Raw genomic sequence first — 17616 nt, 5'->3', positions numbered from 1 at the left:
TCTTCACATATGATCTAGAGACCATCCATAGCATCCTCCCGATGTCATAATAGAATAATGCAGTTTGTGAAAACGTGCCTAATCCAATTCTGGGGAGGGAGAGAAACATTCTATCAAATGACAGGAAAACCAATCTCCAAACACCCCTTTGTGTTTGCATAACATTTTAATCTTTGGTAACTAGATGGTATCATCAGAATTTAGATTTAATTCTGCCGATGATCTTTCTAAAGAGTTGAAAATGACAAGATAGCTTTAGACATGGAATTAATGAAACAGAAGTTTAAAAGGGACTGTGACCAAAAGCAAAGCAGAGAAAAGAGGGGAAATATCTGTTCTGTTAATCTCACATAGTAAACCTAAGGGTAGATCGGGGTTCCCATAACTTCACTTAACATGCTGAAAATTAAGAGGACTGTGAGAGGTTACTAAGTGGCCCCAAGAATATAGAATAGTGTGTCCAAGATTCTAAATCCAGGGTGTGTATGTGAAACTACCTTTCATTCCAGTTGATCTGTTTCTCAATTAATAATTGATGATGAGCTGTAGACAGCACTGGTGAAGATACTTTCTCACTCTGAATCTCATCTTTTAAAATATGGCATGGAAAGATATGATCTATGAGGTTCCTTTAACACCAGCATTCCAAAATTCTATTATTTTTATAACATTGTATGGGACAAGCATACACATCTCCTAAGTTCGCATCCTGGGTTCATTTTCTACACAGCTCTTCCTTCGGCTCTATGGAATTCCCCAAGGCAGTGATGGATGACCAAGACAGGAAAACAGATGATTGCATCTTACTCTGCCTACCTCTGATGATGACTGATGGCAAAACACATATTGCTTAAGATCAGATGATGTGAAGGTGGGAAGAGCTTGGCCTCTATTAGTTAACGATAATAGTAGATGGTCTACAACCTGATCCAGCCTAAGAACTCTACAAAGTGAGTTATCTCTTGCTGTGAACAACTGTCTAAGCATGGTTGCTGCCCCTCTGTTGGAAAGTGCAAATGTAATTTTTTAAATTTTTTTAATTAAACTTCAAACACTAAAATAAGACTTAGAATGTCATTGTCTTTTCAGCGAAACATCCTGGGTGCGCTAGCTTCATGTCCAGACTGATTAATAATAATCTTAGCTTGCTCAGAAGATCACTTGCAAAGTTTTCCTAGTTCTGCATAAATATTTTTTTTTCCTCACAAAATAACTTTCATGTTATAGCTCTGGGTGATTCAAAAGTTATTTCATGAGTTTTCCTGGGTTCTTAAATAAATTAAAATTTTGTTTCAATGTCCAATTTTGAAAGGATAAATGAAAGTGATTCTGTGGTATGGTGAATGAGATATGTCATGTCAGAAATATTCTTAAATGTTTTAACATTACTGCAAAGTTTATAGGTAGAATGGCTAGGTTTTTAAAAAGTAAAATATTAATATCTTACTGCAAAAAAATTTTAAAGCAATAAAACATTTCTAATCAAATTGAAACCTTCTCAGGAGCTATTTATTATCATCCTTGCCCTCCTCAAAGGTAGCCACTCTTCTGAATTTGTTTTTTATCCATTAATAATATATGGTCCTGGTTTGCACTGTTATAAACTTAGGATCAATGATATATTTACATACTAACAGGCAGTACTGCTCAGCGTCCAGGATCACTACGTGACTTCAGATGTGCTGCGTAATGTCTTTGCACCAACATTTCCACATCATAAAATATGGATCTATCCCTGTTTCCTCTCATAAGATTGCAAGGAGAATAAAATTAGGAAATACACAGAAAGCACTTAAACCAGTGCCGAGCATATGGAAAGCATTCAACAAGTTTTCTCTTTGTAAAGCAACATTACATAACATAGTTTTATCACTCGTTTTTCCACATTTACTCACTTGAGTGCATTCATTTTAAGAAATACATAGTATTCCATTACTTGACTGCATTTAAGTTTATCCTTCCTCTTACTGAAGGGAACTCACAATAATTTCCAAATTTGTACTATTACAAACAGGATAGCCATGAAGATTTTGGTTTGTGTTTCTGTGCATTTATGATTTTGATTTTCTCTAGGTTAATACCTAGAACTCCTTCCCCTTCATTTTCATAAGATAATATCAAACAGCTTCTCAGTTTGTTCCTCTATGTCAGGAGCGTTTAGCATGCTTTAGACTCATCAGAGGCATGTCAAAAAAAACCAGATTTCTGGTCCTCAAGTCTAAAGTTTCTGTTCAGTATACTTGCAGCCTGAGATTTCACCTTCCGATCAAGTTTCCAAGTGATTTGGCGGTTCTGGGGACCACACTCTGATAACCTTAGTTCCACATGATGTATAAATATACATCTCTCTATCAGCAACCTTATAATTTTCTATATCTTTATGAACACTTGGGACTGTCAGATTTTTCGATTTGATGTGAGCTAAAAGGCATCTCTTTAATAGTTTTAATTTTAATAACTGATTATTAGTGTGACAAAACACTCTTTTCTTTGATCACTGGTCATTCATAGTCTATCTCCTATGAATTAACACTAGTACATTGTTGGCTAGAAGTGAAGACAGGGCGTATCCTTGTTATCACTAGTGATCCAAGCAACACAGCAAGAAAAAGAAATAAAAGATAATATTCAACAGGAATTAAAAAAATTGTCTATACAAACAACTAAAGAGTCAACCAAGTGAGATAATTCAAAAAGGCTACTGAGTAAGAGGTATACATATATTAGGAAATGCCCATTTTTAAGAATTGTCATATCTTTTTATATTAAGATGCTTGTAAGATTTTCTTCAGGAAACTCTTACTGCTAATATGCTGTTTCACATTTTCTGATGGTGAACCATTCTCACATCTCCAGCATGTTCTCTCCTTACTAATTAGGTAATATCTGTATATGTTATTTAATTCAATTTGTTTGTTTTGATTTAAAATATCTGCATCACTGCTCAAAAATGAAATTACCTGTGATTATCTTGATTGTGCTGTCCTGGGTAGTTCTGTTACCAGTCCTATCTGGACAATTTTCTGTGTCTGAAATCATTCTTGTTTTTCAAAGGACTGGCAAAACTGTTTATAAAAATACCTACAACTGGTCCCTTACAGAAAGGTCACTTGATTATCAAATCAATCCCTCTAACTGTTTTGTTATCTCTAGATTTTTTAAAGTATATTTTAGAAAATATCTGCTCTTAATAAATATATAAACACACTTTCCAAATACAGTTAAACCATTCAAAAAACATGTATTTTACTTATAGTTGTGCCACTTCATTTCCAATGTTTTGTTTTGATTCATCATTCTTGCTAAATTTCTCTATTGCTAATATTCTCTTTTAGTATTGTTGATAATCTCTCTGCTCTGTTTTGTGCATTTCTAAAATATTTTATTTTATTATTTTTCATTTTATCATGTTACTATGTTATTGTTTTATGTTAGAGGCAAAGTCTACAAGCCATTCTTAATATCCTGAATTGGTGGAATAATAACTTTCCATCAATCTAACAATCAGTCATACAAATGTGTACCAAATGTCCTTTTTCTACCATAATGAAATTAAATATGTGTGTGTGTGTACACACACACACACACACACACACATATATATATGTATATATATATGGCCACATTTAAAGGAAACTTATAGTGACATACTCTGCTCATGGTATTTCATTACGTGAGTTTATAATCATTTGGTTAGCATTACCTGTCTTAACTGATGTTTACGTTGATTCTAGCTTTCTTCAGATAAGTAACTATCTCTGCTAGAAAAAAATCTTAAAAGCAGAATGATTAAAAGCATGTATATGGTCATTTTTAATTTTGATGCAGTATTTATTGTTAAATTATGAAAGCAAATTTTTGCTTTGTTGAGTGACTTAGAAAGAGCAACACAATTTTAAAATGTGTTCCCTCCAAGTGAATTCAGAATAAATGATATCAATTTTTAGTACGTTACCACACTTTCTGTTTAAATGATCTGATCTAATCCCATGATTATCCTCTGTAGTAATTACTATCATTAGCACTGGCTAGATGTTGCTGCTGTGACTCAGAGTGGTTGAGGAAATTGGACATGATGGGACAAGCACGAATTCTAGAACCAGGACCCAGATCCAGGTGTCCCAAGCACATTCTACTTCCTGGACTACTTTCCAGGCAAGCTCTGCATAAAAGCACACACTCAGGGAAGTAACTTCCTCTAGAGGTTTGCCTGGATTCTTGTTCTTCTATGTTTCTAAATTTAGAAACAAGCTTCACTTAATCTCTTCTATCAATTGCCTGATCCAACTTCAGGCATTGGCCATTTTCTGTTCCTAAGAGAGGAAGTACAAAGAGCCACTGGTATATTAGTAAATGGGTATTAGCCTTTTCTCAAGGAGGTATCTTATGAAAAAGACTTATTCAATTTCCTTTCCATATTGCAGTGTCACTCTGATATTCGTGCTTATTTCCCCAGTCACTGGACTCCTGACTTGCTCATCAGTCTACACATCCTTGCTTGCAGCCCCATTTTTTAAATTTTTTTAATTTAAATTTTATTTTTATATTCCCCATACAATTACAACCCCCTTATTTTGACCCCATCCCTCCTTTCCCTGCCCCCCCATTCCCCATAGAGTGTCTCTGGTTCATAGTTGTCTGTTGATTTTGATATTTTCTTTCTTATAGTTATTCTTTTTCCTGGTCCCTTATTTAAGTTTTCTAGATTCCTGCTATGAGTGAGACCATCCGGTATTTTTCTTTTTCTTTCTGGCTTATTTCGCTGAGCATGATCCCTTCCAGCGCCATCCATGTTGCTGCAAATTATATGTGTTTATCTTTTTTGAATGCAGAATAATATTCCATGGTGTATATGGAACGCATCTTCTTGATCCAGTCATCTATTTTTGGGCATTTGGGTTGTTTCCAAAGCTTAGCTATTGTAAATAGTGCTGCTATAAACATAGGGGTGCAGGTGTTCTTTGGAATTGATGTTTCTGTGTCCTTTGGGTAAATACCTAGGAGTGGAATTGCTGGATCATATGGACACTCTATGTTCAGTAGGTCAAGAGATCACCACACAGCTCTCCATAGTGGTTGGACCAGTTTGCACTCCCACCAACAGTGCGGGAGAGTTCATTTTTCTCCACAACCTCGCCAGCATTTGTTGTTGCTAGTTTTTTTAATATGTGCCATTCTCACTGGTGTAAGATGGTATCTCATGGTAGTTTTGATTTGCATTTCCCTGATTACAAGTAATGTTGAACATTTTTTCATATGCCTGGTGGCCATTTGCATTTCCTCTTCAGAGAAGTTTCTTTTTAGCTCTCCTGCCCATTTTTTTGACGGGATTATTTTCTTTTTTTTTTGTTGTTGAGTCTCATCAGCTCTTTGTAGATTTTTGTGATCAGTCCTTTATCATTAGTATTGTGTGCAAAAATGTTCTCCCAGTCGGTGGGGTTTCTCTTCATTTTTGTTACTGTTTCTTTTGCTGTGCGGAAGCTCTTTAATTTGATGTAGTCCCAGCTGTTGATCTTTGCCTTCACTATCACTGCTTTGGGTGATGTATCTGTAAAGGTGTCTTTGATGTGCATATCATGGAGAGTTTCGCCTATATTTCCTTCTATGCATTTTATGGTTTCAGGTCTTATGTCTAGTTCTTTAATCGATTTTGAGTTGGTTTTTGTGCATGGTGTTAGGTAGTAGTCAAGCTTCATTCTTTTGCATGTAGCAACCAAGTTTTCCCAGCACCATTTATTGAACAAACTTTCTTTGCTCCAGTGCATATTCTTTGCTCCTTTGTCAAAGATTAGTTGACCATAAATCTGTGGTCTGTGTGTCTGTTCTTGTTCCAATACCATGCAGTTTTGATGATTATGACTTTGTAGTATAGTTTGAAGTCTGAGAGTTTGATGCCTCCATTCCCCTCTTTTTTTTTTCAGGAGAGCTTTGGCTATTCAGGGTTTTTGGTGATTCCATAGGAATTTCATCAATAATAGTTCTATTTCTTTGAAGAATGACATTGAAATTTTTATTGGAATAGCACTGAATCTGTATAATGCTTTTAGTAGGATGGCCATTTTAATAACGTTTATTCTTCCAATCCATGAGCAGGGGATGTCTTTCCATTTCTTTGTGTCTTCTTCTATTTCTTTTAACAGTGTTTTATATGTTCCTTTGTATAGGTCCTTTATCTCTTTTGTTAGATTTATTCCCAATTATTTGATTTTTTTTGTTTCGATAATAAAAGGGATTTTTTTTTATTTCTTCTTCTTCAGATTTATTTTTTGTGTATAGGAAGGCTACTGACTTTTGCGTGTTTTTTATCCTGCCACTTTACTGAACTGATTTATTAGTTGAATTAGTTTTTCTGTGGAGCTTTTGGTGTTCTCCATGTATATTATCATATCATCTACAAATAGTGATAGTTTGACTACTTCTTTTCCTATTTGGATTCCTTGAAAATATTCAAGGAAATAATTGAAGAGAACTTCCCAAACATGAAGAAGGAGCTGAAAATTGATATACAAGGAGCAAGAAGAACACCAAACTTCCATGATGAAAGGAAAAATACAGCAAGACACATAATAGTAAAGCTCCCAAGAACCAAGACAAGGAAAAAATAATGAAGCTGACAAGAGAAAAGAAACAGATAACATACAAAGGAAAACCAATCATAATGACATCAGACTTCTCTGAAAAAACACTATGGACAAGGAGAGAGTCGAGAGACCTAGTCAACAGACTTCAAGACAACAGATGCCAACCAAGAATACTCTATCCTGCAAAGCTTTCCTTCCTCTATGAAAAAAGAATAAGGACCTTCCCAGACAAACAGAAACTCTGGAATTTCATTACGATTAAACCCCCACTCAAAAAATACTACAAGGAGTCCTAAAGCTAAAACCTCAGAGGGACGAATAACAACGAAAGAAAGCCGAAAAAAAAAAAAGTTATTAAAAGAATAAATAAAATCAAAGGAAAGACAAACACAATGGCAAATAGAGATGCTAACATATCAATATTAGATCAAAATGCAGCCCCATTTTTAAGAATAAGATTTCTAACCAACAAAGGTTGGCTTCGATCCTTAGGTAGCTCTACATCCATACTTGGTCCAGCCTGACTCCCCTGAAATGTGGCGTTGGTCACTATCAATAACCTTGAATTCATATTTCCCCTTTTACTAATTTAATAAAACAAATATTTTAAGCACATTCTATCCATTTATGGCCTTGATGTTCAGAGAAAGATCCAAATCTCAATCCTGGCAATTCTATTTCCTCCAGACTGCACTGCTTCTTGTTTTCTCTTAGGGTTTGTTAAAAATAACATGAATGAAAAAAAAAAAAATAACATGAATGATGCCAACCCTTTGTCTTCAAGACAACTAGGTATTTATAACTCTGAGCTAAAGGTTATGTGTACAGCAGGAATATTAGACATATGAGTGAAAATGTGTACTGGTTTCTGGAAGGTTTCAGCAGACTCTTAACTTTCTCTTCTTACAAATCATTACAATCATCATTCCTCAATGGGTCCAGTCAGCAGGCAGCTTCAAATTGTTTATATGGAGGGGGCTAAGAGATGGAAGGGATTAGGAGAGACTTATCTTGAAACTTTTTATTCATAGTCATCATATTAAGTTTGCGTACATTTTATATTAAAGATAAAAATAATAAACTTCTCTAAATATGCCTCTAATAACACATTGTGCATGATTAAGACAATATAGCCATTTATGTCAAACAGTACTATTGCATTATCACTACCATTATAAACATATATTTTTAGGATGTATATGATTTTTTTTCAGTAAAACTGCTTTAAAAAAATAAGAGTTCATGGGGCCCAGAGCACTCCAGCTCCATGAAACTTAGAACAGCCCGTTTGCTCCAGGTTCTCCCCACTCATCACCACAGATCCTTACAGATACTTCCACCTATCTATTTAGATTCACGTGTGTATATGTAACACAAACACACACACACACGTTTGGAAGAATTCCAAATATGAACAGCCAAGAAAAGAGTCTCAAATATGAAGACTCTAATTGGTGGGTGGACTGTCAGAAATATATATGCAGGGCCTCTCCGGTGGTTCAGCAGTTGAGCACTGGGCTGCGAAGCTGCCCACAGTCTCTGCAGTGCCGGTTCAATTTCCAGCCAGCCAGTGAAGGTCCCACATGGCACGCAGATCTCTCCTGCCGTGCCCGCTGCTCCCCTCAGCAGTGTATTTCATCAGTCTGCCTGTTCTGCTCCCTGCTCTGGCTCTGATGAATTCTCTCACCCTCCTGCGCTTCTGACTATACCCAGTGCTTGTATAAATCTTAAAAAAAAGTTAAAAAAGAGAAATATATATGCAAATATTCATAGCACTATTATGCTTAAAAAGCAAAAGGTAGAAAAAATGAAATTTCTATCAGTGGGTGAATGATAAACAAAATTTATATATCCATTCAATGGAATACTATGCACTTATTAAAAGGAATGAGCTACCAATACATGCTATATATCATGGGTGGCCCTCAAAAGTATTTTGCTAAATAAAAGAAGCAACAGAAAAATAAATAACATGATTCCAGTTACATGAAATATCCAGAAAAGTCGAACCCACAAAGACAGCAGCTCAGTGGCTGTCGGAGTCTACAGCTGGAGTGGGCACTGAGCAAGGGAAAATGGGAGAGCTGATAGGGATAATGACAGTGCCATAAGCTGGTTTGACAGTTGACCGAGACTGTAAATTGACTAAGAATAACTGAATCGTACCCTTGCAAAGTAAATTTTTATGGCATGGAAATTATTCTTCCATAAAGCTCATGAGAGAGAATGAGAGAGCAAGAGAGTGAGAAACTGACAGTTGACAATGAAGTGCCCTATAATGGCCCAGGAATCCAGCCAGCTGAGGTCATGCGGCAACACTAGCCACCCCACTTTTTAATTTGGGCCCTGATCCACTTCCCCTTTATGCAGCCACATCAGATCCACAGTATTTCACTAACAAACATATTTTTCTCAACTGCTGAAAAGTGGTAGATGACAAGATCCTGACTCATTCTCTCTCTCCTTCAACAGACTAATCAACATTGATGATGATTAGCAATTATACCGCATTAGGCTTCCAACTTTGTTTTTCAAAGCTGTGGTAGCTCTAATCTCATTTGCAGCTGTGAGGTAGGGCTCTATTATAGGCATCGCTCTTGACTTTCAGAGAAGATCTGTCAGTGTCACCTGAACTTCAATGACAGAACAAGGTCACTAGAAAAGGCTATCAGACCAAGTCAGTTTTCAGAGAGAAGGCACACCCCTAATGGAAATGAGATAACTGTACGTGATCCAGCGAATGGAGGCAATTCTGTCTTCTTCAGGCTCTTCCTGATGTTGATAACCACATGTAGGGCCATCAGAATTTATGTCTAAAGAAAACAAATGCAAAGTAGGTCTTCATACTATGTTAACTGCCTAACTTTAAAAAAATAAAAAGAACTATTTCATGAGTCTTGTGGGGGGAAAAAATTCCTTCCAGAGAATTAAAGAGATGGAGGAATATTTTTTATACTAAGATTTTCCCATTTTATTTTTCAATAAAATGGAACGTTTAAGGAGTATGTTTAAGACTAAGAAGGAAGGGACTTTGCCTATATTCCAAGAATTGTCTCAAGGGATATTAAAAAACAGACATAATTTTCATGATGCCTGTTACCACTTACAGGCATCAGGACTTCATCAAGTTCACAGCTGTTCTCTCAGGAATTAAAGTACCAAATCCATAGTGATACTCAATAATATTTTTATATTATTTATTCATTCATTTATTTTTTTTTACATTTTAAAAGGCCAGGTTTATTAGGAAAAAGAGAAAAATAAAGACACCTGAATAGTCACAGGCAGGCAAGAGAGCCACCAATAATAACTTTGATTAAATAAGTAAAAATTGGAGAAACTAGAAATGATCTTAAAGGCATGTAAAGAGTTGAGAGAGAGTTCCTAAGTGAAAGGCGATCTCAGAGTTAAGGAAATCTCAGAGAGAAGGACCAGGCCATTAGGCCAAGAACAGGAAGAGGAAGAGCCAGAACATCTTGCTAGGGACAATGCAGGACTGAGAATGGTACTCAGGAAAAGGTTTCCAGAAATGACATGAATATATCAGTGCATGAAGTTTCTATTCTTTTGAGTATTTCCTGAGACATTCTGTAGTGTGCAATGCTGTGCACAGGGCTAGAGTATCTAGAGTTGTGCAAGGCAACGAAGCATAATTTGAAGCTCTCTCCTAAAAGGAAACATGTGTTCTGCAGGATCTGGAAATCTCTATGCAGAAATAACAACTTAGAATATTTATAGCTTGAAAATAACTTTCAAGTACAAATCTCACTGGCTCGTTTTAAAAACCCTAACTGGTAAGAGAGAAGGAATTCCTATTTTCACTTTACAATTCAGTAAAGAAAAACCTAAAGAGAATAGAAGACTCTCCCAGGAAATAGTAAAGTGAGGGGTTGAATCCACAGCTCTTGATTTCAAGTTGAGTATAAATTATTCCTATTACATATAGCACCTGGCTTACCACCCGGGGCCACGTCTCTCTAAAGGAACTTGTTTGCAAAGAGCTTTGTTTTGCTTTGTTTCACTTGAAGTGTTTTTTGTTTTTTTTGTTTGTTTTTTTTTTTAATTAATAAATTTTATTTTTATATTCCCCATACAATTGCAATCCCCCCATTCTGACCCCAATCCCTCACCTCCCGCCCCCCACCCCCCAAAAAGTGTCTCTGGTTCATAGTTTTTGTTGATTTTGATTTTCTCTTTCTTATAGTTATTCATTTTCCTGGTCCCTTATTTAAGTATTCTAGATTCCTGCTATGAGTGAGACCATCCGGTATTTTTCTTTTTCTTTTTGGCTTATTTCGCTGAGCATGATCCCTTCCAGCGCCATCCATGTTGCTGCAAATTGCATGTGTTTATCTTTTTTGAATGCTGAGTAATATTCCATGGTATATATGGACCACATCTTCTTGATCCAGTCATCTATTTTTGGGCATTTGGGCTGTTTCCAAAGCTTAGCTATTGTAAATAGTGCTGCTATAAACATAGGGGTGCAGGTGTTCTTTGGAATTGATGTTTCTGTGTTCTCTGGGTAAATACCTAGGAGTGGAATTGCTGGATCATATAGAAGCTCTATGTTTAGTAGGTCCAGAAATCTCCACACAGCTCTCCATTGTGGTTGGACCAGTTTGCACTCCCACCAACAGTGCAGAAGAGTTCCTTTTTCTCCACAACCTCGCCAACATTTGTTGTTGCTAGTTTTTTTAATATGTGCCATTCTCACTGGTGTAAGATGGTATCTCATGGTAGTTTTGATTTGCATTTCCCTGATTGCAAGTGATGTTGAACATTTTTTCATATGCCTGTTGGCCATTCGCATTTCCTCTTCAGAGAAGTTTCTTTTTAGCTCCTCTGTCCATTTTTTGACTGGATTATTTTCTTTGTTGTTGTTGAGTCTCATCAGCTCTTTGCAGATTTTTGTGATCAGTCCTTTATCATTAGTGTTGTGTACAAAAATTTTCTCCCAGTTGGTGGGGTTTCTCTTTGTTTTTGTTATTGTCTCTTGTGCTGTGCAGAAGCTCTTTAATTTGATGTAGTCCCAGCTGTTGATCTTTGCCTTCACTATCACTGCTTTGGGTGATGTGTCTGTAAAGATGTCTTTGATATGCAAATCACGTAGTGTTTCACCTATATTTCCTTCTATGTATTTTATGGTTTCAGGTCTCATGTCTAGTTCTTTAATCCATTTTGAGTTGATTTTTGTATATGGTGTGAGGTAGTGGTCAAGCTTCATTCTTTTGCATGTAGCGACCCAGTTTTCCCAGCACCATTTATTGAACAAACTTTCTTTGCTCCAATGCATAGTCTTTGCTCCTTTGTCAAATATTAGTTGACCATAAATCTGTGGGTTTATTTCTGGATTTTCTATTCGATTCCATTGGTCTGTATGTCTGTTCTTGTTCCAATACCGTGCCGTTTTGATGATTATGGCTTTGTAGTAGAGTTTGAAGTCTGGGAGTTTGATGCCTCCATTCCCGTCTTTTTTTTTCAGGAGAGCTTTGGCTATTTGGGGTTTTTTGTGATTCCATATGAATTTCATCAATAATTGTTCTATTTCTTTGAAGAATGACATTGAAATTTTTATTGGAATAGCATTGAATCTGTATATTGCTTTTGGTAGGATGGCCATTTTAATAATGTTTATTCTCCCAATCCATGAGCAGGAGATGTTTTTCCATTTCTTTGTGTCTTCTTCTTTTAACAGTGTTTTATAGTTTTCTGTGTATAGGTCCTTTACCTCTTTTGTTAGATTTATTCCCATATATTTGATTTTTTTTTGTTTCAATAATAAAAGGGATGGTTTTTTTGATTTCTTCTTCTTCAGATTTATTGTTTGTATATAGGAAGGCTACTGACTTTTGCGTGTTGGTTTTGTATCCTGCCACTTTACTGAACTGATTGATGAGTTGAATTAGTTTTTCTGTGGAGTTTTTGGGGTTCTCTATGTATATTATCATATCATCTGCAAAGAGTGATAGTTTGACTTCTTCTTTTCCTATTTGGATTCCTTGGATGTCTTTCTCTTGTCTTATTGCTCTGGCTAGGACTTCCAGTAATATATTGAAAAGCAGTGGTGAAAGTGGACATCCTTGTCTTGTTCCAGATCTTAATGGAATTGCTTTCAGCTTTTCACCATTGAGAATGATACTGGCTGTTGGCTTGTCATAGATGGCCTTTATGATGTTGAGGTACGTTCCTTGTATCCCAAGAATTTCAAGGGCTTTTATCATGAATGGGTGTTGCACTTTGTCGAAAGCTTTCTCAGCATCTATTGATATTATCATATGGTTTTTATATTTCTTTTTGTTGATGTGTTGGATAACGTTGATTGATTTTCGGATGTTAAACCATCCTTGTGCCCCTGGAATGAATCCTACTTGGTCGTGGTGAATTACCTTATGGATACACTGTTGGATTCTGATAGCTAAAATTTTATTGAGGATTTTTGCATCCGTGTTCATTAGGGAGATTGGCCTATAGTTTTCCTTTTTTGTGTTGTCCTTGTTCGGTTTTGGTATTAGTGTAATGTTGGCTTCATAGAACGTGTTAGGTATTATACCTTCCTTCTCAATTTTTTGGAAGAGTTTGTGAAGGATAGGCACCAATTCGTCTCTGAATGTTTGGTAGAATTCATTTGTAAATCCATCAGGTCCTGGGCTTTTGTTTTTGGGGAGGTTTTTGATTACCATTTCAATTTCGCTAATTGTAATTGGTCTGTTTAGGTGTTCTATTTCTTCTTTATCTAGCTTTGGGTGATTGTAGAGTTGTAGGAATTTGTCCATCTCCTCTAGATTGTTGAACTTGTTTCCATATAACTGTTCATAGTAGTTATTAATTATTCTTTTGATTTCTGCTGTGTCCGTTGTGATTTCTCCTCTTTCATTTATTATCCTATTTATTTGTGCTTTCTCCCTTTTTGCCCTTGTGAGCCTGGCTAGGGGTTTATCTATTTTATTTATTTTTTCGAAGAACCAGCTCTTGGTTTCATTGATCTTTTGGATTGTTTTTTTAGTTTCGATTTCATTTATTTCTGCTTTGGTTTTTATTATTTCTTTTCTTCTACTGTTTTTGCGGTTTTTTTGTTGTTCTTTTTCTAGATCTTTGAGCTTCAAGATTAGGTTGTTTCTTTGAGTTCTTTCTTGTTTCTTGATGTGAGAATCTATTGCTATATATTTTCCTCTTATTACTGCTTTTGCTGCATCCCATACATTTAGGAAATTGGTGTCCTCCTTGTCATTCAATTCAAAGAATTTTTTAATTTCTTCTTTTATCTCCTCGTTAGTCGTGTGGACTTCCAGTAGTGTGGGTTTCAATCTCCACGAGGTAGGAGAGTACCTTGCCTTCTTTTTATGGTTTATTTCTAGCTTGATGCCTTCATGGTCAGAAAAGATGGTTGATATGATTTCAATCTTGGTGTATCTGTTGATGTTTGTCTTGTGCCCCAGTATATGATCGATCCTAGAGAATGATCCGTGTGCGCTTGAGAAAAATGTATACTCAGATTTTTTTGGGTTTAGTGTTCTATATATGTCTGTTAAGCCCAAGCACTCTAGATCCTTATTTAGAGCTTTAGTGTCTTTACTTATTTTTTGTCTTGTTGATCTATCCATTGTTGATAGTGGTGTGTTGAAGTCTCCCACTACGTATGTGTTTTCTCTGATGTCTGTTTTCAGAGATGCCAATAGTTGTCTGATATATTTTGGTGCTCCTTCGTTTGGTGAATATATGTTAATGAGTATTATTTCTTCTTGAAGTATTGTCCCCTTGATCATAATGTAATGACCACTGGGGTCTCTTTTTATCTTGTTAAGTTTGAAATCTGTTTTATCTGATATGAGTATAGCTGTTCCTGCCTTCTTTTTTGGTCCATTTGCTTGTAGAATTGTTTTCCATCCTTTAACTTTGAGTCTATTTTTATCTTTTGCAGCTAAATGTGTTTCCTGGAGACAGCAAAAGGTTGGGTTATGTTTTTTAATCCAGCCTGCAACTCTGTGTCTTTTTATTGGAGAGTTTAGTCCATTTACATTTACAGTTAGTATTGATATGTTAGCATCTGTATTTGCCATTGTGTTTGTCTTTCCTTTGATTTTATTTATTTATTCTTTTAATAACTTTCTTTGGCCTTCTTTTGTTGTTATTCGTCCCTCTGAGGTTCTGGCTTTAGGACTCCTTGTAGTATTTTTTGGAGTGGGGGTTTAGTTTTAATGAAATTCCGGAGTTTCTGTTTGTCTGGGAAGGTCCATATTCTTTCTTCAAAGAGGAAGGAGAGCTTTGCGGGATAGAGTATTCTTGGTTGGCATCTGTTTTCTTGGAGTCTGTTGACTATGTCCCTCCACTCTCTCCTTGCCCGTAGTGTTTCTTCAGAGAAGTCTGATGTCAGTCTGATTGGTTTCCCTTTGAATGCTATCTGTTTCTTCCCTCTTGTTAGTTTCATTATTTTTTCCTTGTCTTGGATTCTTGGGAGCTTTACTATTATGTGTCTTGCTGTATTTTTCCTTTCGTCATGGAAGTTTGGTGTTCTTCTTGCTTCTTGTATATCAATTTTCAGATCCTTCTTCCCGTTTGGGAAATTCTCTTCAATTATATCCATGAATATTTTCTCTGTTCCTACATCTCTCTCCTCTCCTTCTGGGATTCCTATAACTCTTATATTTCCTTTCCTCATGGAGTCAGATAGTTCCCGAAGTCTTTCTTCGGTCTTTTTCCTTCGTACTTCTCCTTCCTTTTCTGTTTTAGTTCTTTTTATTTCTGTGTCTTCAAGAGTACTTATTCGTTCTTCCATTTCATCTATTCTGCTTTCATTGCTTTTCCCAGAGTTCTTTAGCGTCTCCATTAATTCTTTGATCTCCTGCATTTCTTTTACTTCCCTCTTTAGGGACTCAATTTCATTCTTCTGGTCATTAATTTTTTCCCCCTTATCATTGTTTTCCTTTATGACTTCTGTCAGTTTTTTAATCACAGCAATTTTAAATTCTCTATCTGGAAGGCTCAGAAGTTCTTCCAAGTTACTGTCATTGCAATCTGGTAGATGGTTTTCTTTTTGCGGTGTGCTTTTTTGCTGAGGAGTTGCTGGGTTGCATGTGGTTTTTCTACTCCCTACTGCCTGTTTTCTAATTTGCCGTATTCCTTGTGACACTGCGTTGCTGGTACTGGCCGGCATCTTGGGCGACCTTCCCAGCTCACCACTGGCTCCTCTGGGGAACTTCTGTTGGGTTCACAAGTCTCCAGCAAAGAAAGGTCCCTGCTCTGTCTCCTCTGTGAGCCTTCTGCTGGGTTCACACAGTCTCCAGCAAGAAAGGTCCCTGCTGCAAAATGCCGGTGCCAGGGACGCGCTCCCCTGCACGCCCGGTCTGCCCCAGCGGTGGGTGCTGCTCCCCTCTGGGCTGGAACTGCAGGCTAGAAGGCGCCCAGCATGGGCAAGCCTCCCAGCTTACCTCTGTCTCCTTGGTGAGCCTTCTGCTGGGTTCACACAGTCTCCAGCAAGAAAGGTCCCTGCTGCAAAATGGCGATGCAGGAACGCGCTCCCCTGCATGCCCGGTCTGCCCCAGCGGTGGGTGCTGCTCCCCTCTGGGCTGGAACTGCAGGCTAGAAGGCGCCCAGCATGGGCAAGCCTCCCAGCTTACCTCTGTCTCCTTGGTGAGCCTTCTGCTGGGTTCACACAGTCTCCAGCAAGAAAGGTCCCTGCTGCAAAATGGCGATGCAGGAACGCGCTCCCCTGCATGCCCGGTCTGCCCCAGCGGTGGGTGCTGCTCCCCTCTGGGCTGGAACTGCAGGCTAGAAGGTGCCTGGTGTGGGCAAGCCTCCCAGCTTAACCTCTGTCTCCTCGGTGAGCCTTCTGCTGGGTTCACACAGTCTCCAGCAAGAAAGGTCTCTGCTGCAAAATACCGGTGCCGGGGACGTGCTCCCCTGCACGCCCGGTCTGCCCCAGCGGTGGGTGCTGCTCCCCTCTGGGCTGGAACTGCAGGCTAGAAGGTGCCCAGCATGGGCAAGCCTCCCAGCTTACCTCTGTCTCCTCAGTGAGCCTTCTGCTGGGTTCACACGGTCTCCAGCAAGAAAGGTCCCTGCTGCAAAATGGCGATGAGGGAATGAGCTCCCCTGCACGCCCGGTCTGCCCCAGCGGTGGGTGCTGCTCCCCTCTGGGCTGGAACTGCAGGCTAGAAGGCGCCCAGCATGGGCAAGCCTCCCAGCTTACCTCTGTCTCCTCAGTGAGCCTTCTGCTGGGTTCACACAGTCTCCAGCAAGAAAGGTCCCTGCTGCAAAATGGCGATGCTGGGGACGTGCTCCCCTGCACGCCCGGTCTGCCGAAGTGTTTTTTGTTTTTTGTTTTTTTATCAGTTAAAGAGGCTGAGTCACAAGGTGATTGGAACTCTTTAGGAAATAGCCAGCTGATCACATAGTGGTCAAGACTCTGCACTGCAAAGCAAGAAGGAACTAATGTTTCGTAGGGACTTCATTTATAGGTGAGGAAATGGTGGCCAAGGAACCCAAATGGACAAGGATAAAACTAGCACCAACCTCAAAGGCCACCTCACATGGCGAAGCAAAGCAAATCTGGTGTTCCTGCCATAGCCCTGAGTATTCTAATCTAGAAGCAAACAGCACTGCTCTCAGGAGGGAAATAAGACAGAACATTTCACTGTAGTCTCTTTCTTATTTTCCTTTCTTATTTTTCCATTACTGTCAGTCTAACTTGTCATGACCACATCACAAGCTCTTTTAAGACAGAGCCTAAGGGGCCTGGCTCATTCAATTACCCTGGGAATGACTAGTGTGAATGCAAATTCTTAGTGAGAACCTCAGGAGGAAATCAAAACCTTCACCCAGCACAGCTAGAGTTAAGGGGAATCCTAAGAAAATATGAACGCATTAAAAATTTAAAAACAGAGAAGCAAAATTAATTTTGAAAATTATTTGTGGAAATGCTGCCAAAAGCAATATTGAAAATAAAGGCATTTTTAACATAGTAAGAGCTTGTACAACCATTTTCTAAACTTGAAAATTTAAAATTTGAACCCCGGAGAACTGTAACGCAGCAAAGTTT

The sequence above is a fragment of the Talpa europaea genome (assembly GCF_964194135.1).
Source record: "Talpa europaea genome assembly, chromosome: 13".
NCBI lineage: Eukaryota > Metazoa > Chordata > Mammalia > Eulipotyphla > Talpidae > Talpa > Talpa europaea.
This window is presented reverse-complemented; position numbering follows the sequence as displayed.